The sequence below is a fragment of the Herpailurus yagouaroundi genome, unplaced genomic scaffold (assembly GCF_014898765.1).
Source record: "Herpailurus yagouaroundi ecotype Mexico unplaced genomic scaffold, PumYag 188, whole genome shotgun sequence".
Taxonomy (NCBI): domain Eukaryota; kingdom Metazoa; phylum Chordata; class Mammalia; order Carnivora; family Felidae; genus Herpailurus; species Herpailurus yagouaroundi.
This window is the reverse complement of record NW_024412419.1, coordinates 17,887,616-17,891,162: the sequence shown is the minus strand read 5'-3', so window position 1 is coordinate 17,891,162 and position 3,547 is coordinate 17,887,616. Positions and strand designations below refer to the sequence as shown.

The window sequence follows — 3,547 nt, the reverse complement described above, 5'->3', positions numbered from 1 at the left end:
GTTAAAAAGAGGAAGGCTAAATAGAAGAGGCGCAGGTGGTTGTGTTTATGGGCTTCAGGGAGATATGATTACCTCACTCGGCTGATTGCTACCTGAAGGAAGTCAGATTACAATTAAGACTGTCAGGTAAAGCACACAATTAAAGTTCATTGCAAATGCTGTCGACAAACTAGTATTAGCTGGGAAATGCACTCTGGCAAACAGATGTACCCTGGAAAATAGAAAGGGAATGTTTCCTTCTAGAACAAATCTACTTTATCAAATCTGACAACTTTCACTTGAGCTCTGGGTCCTGCGCTAAAAAGAGCTTCTCGTTTGATTTAAGCAATTGGCACGTAACATGCAGGTTGGAAATGAGTTGACTCATTAACTTATTTTGCTTAGTAGAAAAGGTGAAGGTGAGAGAAAACATGCTTGCATCACCACATTTTGTTCTCTGCCTTCCAGATTTGCTTTAGATCTAGCAATATTGCATTCTATGTTTATTAAGAGGTGAGGTCGTAGTTCTAGAACTGGAATATTCTTATCACAAAATGTCAGGAAAAAAATCATACGGATCTGTTTTTAGAATTGGTTTTTAGTCATTCTAATGGTGTGACTGTACGTGGCCCATGTGTTATCAATCTCTTTAAGTATCTACTTGCATTTATATGACACTAATAAGGAAGAGTTCCCATAGACAAATAGCAATTCTGCTATTTGATTTTACTTCATAAGTAACTGTATATATCATTTCCTCTTAATAAAGTGGAGTATTCCCTCAGTTCACACACATCACAGACATTACTGCTAATGGAAGTTATGCATGGGATTGAGTAGAAACTACAGCTGCTACTCCCAAGCTTCCACTCTGTGTTTTCCTCTACTAATGATATTTTTCATCTGGTCAGTAATGGAGGCAGTTGATCTGGGGAATGGATATCACAGAGAAATTCTAATCCAGGGGAAGCTTAGAAGTTTGCTTTTCTCCATAACACTGGGAGCATATGGTCTAGATTAGACCTCTTTCTATGACAGAAACTGCTTCACCAACAGCAGAACTGAGGCAAAACACCAGATTAGAAAAATAGTAAGGAAACACACAGTATTCTGGTTTAGGATGAGAAGACTTCTAGGATTCAGCCATCATCTTCTCTTTCTCATGGCACATCACTCCCTTGGGAAAATTAACGCCTCCAAGTTCCTTTCATTTACTTTATCTGTTAACTAGATTTAGGATTAAATGAGATAACATGTATAAAGCTTGAGGTAAGCCTGCAAAGAATGCTGGTTTTCATTCTCCTTTCCTCAGAATCTTTGGTGTCCAGAGTGCACAACCATTGGTCCCATGCCATTTTAGCCTGTCCCAAGCTCACTCCTTCTAGAAGTCCCCTTCAACTACCAACATAAGCTTAGAATAGCCAGTACACAACCTGAGTCGTGTCCAGCTCTGCTACTGATTGCTAGTGGCAGTAACCCAGTGTGTTCTGAGGAATTCAGAAAGTGCACTGACCTTCTACTACATTCCTTCTAGTACATGTTTTTAATTGAAGTATCAATTACATGCAATAAGGTATAAAAAATGCATAAAGTTTAAATGAACAGTTTGATATATTTTGATGTATTTCTAGGTAAGTGTCCATTCCTGTAACCATCACCTCACTTTAACAAACTTTATTTTCACTTCTTTTAGTAAAATTTCCAAGAGCACCTCAACCTCCACTTCCTTCAGTATATAAGAACATTACATTCCTACCTGCTCTCTCTTGAGGTGCTTTGAAGTTATTGTTGTCCTTCTTAACCAAGATGCCCCAGGCTTTTAGGCTTCTGTTACCTGACAGGGAAGCAGGGCTGCAGAAATGAAAAGACAAAACAAAACAACAACAACAACAAAAACTCTTCCTAATCACTAAGCGTTTGTATAGCAGTAGCGAAGACATTGTGAAACACTCCAAAACATGAGAGATGCCATCTGATTGTAATTTATTTATGGCAGTGAGGTCAAGGGAAAATATAGTGAAACTAACATTTAATCAGTGCCTATTCTGGGCCAAGGATTATGCTAGGTGGTTTACAGAGTTGTAGCCTTTAATCTTCCAAGCATTCTCTGTGGAAAGCCCCACTTAATACTCTCCAGAATCTCCATCATTTTCTCACTCTTTTTTTCTAAACACCTTTGTAGTGATTATCTTGCCACAAGGTTATCCTTTGTAGGTATTGCCTGGTCCCCAGCCTCCGTTTCTCTCTATTTCTCCTTCCCTCTCTCATTCTCAGTCTCTCTCTCACTCCCTCTCTCTTTTTCTCTCCTGGTCTTTACCCCTCTTTCTGGCCCTTCATTTAGACTTACCTTCTTCCTTTGATATTCATGAGCATCCTTTCTTGATTTCTTGCTTTAATCTCTCTCCTCTCTGCTGTACACTGATAGTTCAGATTGATGAAAATCCATTTGTAATTGGTTCCTGAGAACACTAGTCCTCTATATTGGGTGTTAGGCCATCTCATAAACTGTCTTCTTCAGTCATCTTCCACTGGCACAGAGAGACTCAGAAGTTCCAAAAATGACAGCTATCTCCTAGAAGGGAGCATATGCTACTTCACAAATTTGGCTACTGGTATTAGTTGAGTCATTTCCCACCGTTTTTAGAAGAGTTATTTCTTCACTTGATTCCAGCCCCCACCCGTCTTTTTTTTTTAACAGTTGTAGGCATCCTTCATCATTCTGAGCCAATATCCATATTAATCTCTTATGTTAATTACTGTAATTCTTTAACATCCTGTTCAAAGCAATTTAAAACAATGAAATAGCATCTTACTTGAATAGAATTACTAATGTTTCTCAGGAGCTTTTCCATTTGATTCTCACCCTACACTGTGAAGTAGGCAGTTTGGGCATTATTATTTTCATGTTTCTGAATATGAAGGAAAGGGACACGATAGGATGTTATGGGTCACTTATCTCACCCTGCAATTGTCTCTATGTTGTGTTTTGCAGTTTCTATGTCCTCCACTACAAGATAAACTTAAGACCCAGGACCACATATGTGTAGTTCACTTTTTTATTTGCATGTTTATCCCATACAAAGCCCTGAGAAATCAGTAGTGGGCTGTGGATCGGAACCTGGAGCTCCAGTCCAAAACTGTGTCATATCGAGGAGCTGGTGTGCTGTTACTGCCCATACGTGAGGCCTCAGTTTCTATTTCCCTTAGTCTGAATTTATCCTTTGTGACCTGCAAGCCCTTTGTCCATGTGCGGCTTTTCCACATGGTAGCTGTCTCTTCTTTAGTAATACTCCTAGGGCTGTTGATACTTCACCTGTCTTGCTGCTGAGACCCTTAGACATTCCATCTCTTAATCAGATTTTTTAAACTAATCTTCATAAGCCCAGGGAAACCCAGTACTCTGTGGCCAGAATATGGCCCATGAGGCAGGACTTCCTCTCATCTTATGCTTAACTTATGCTTAAGTTATGCTTAACTTATGCTCAACACTTATGGTTCCTGAGGTGAGGAGACTTGGGAACCTACCCCTAGAGTCCTTTCTGATTCTTTTTATTCCTGGTTCTTCTGC

The 3,547-nt window shown here is 39.5% G+C and overlaps 1 long non-coding RNA gene across 1 annotated transcript; it reads right to left on the bottom strand.

The window, feature by feature from the left end:
• Positions 1-1,764: 1,764 nt before the first annotated feature.
• LOC121044570 (uncharacterized) lies at positions 1,765-2,555 on the bottom strand. The gene is made up of 2 exons (XR_005797363.1): positions 2,327-2,555; positions 1,765-1,813 (listed from the first exon to the last, which is right to left on the bottom strand). It is a non-coding gene; the product is annotated as an uncharacterized LOC121044570 (long non-coding RNA).
• Between the last annotated feature and the right edge of the window lie 992 nt (positions 2,556-3,547).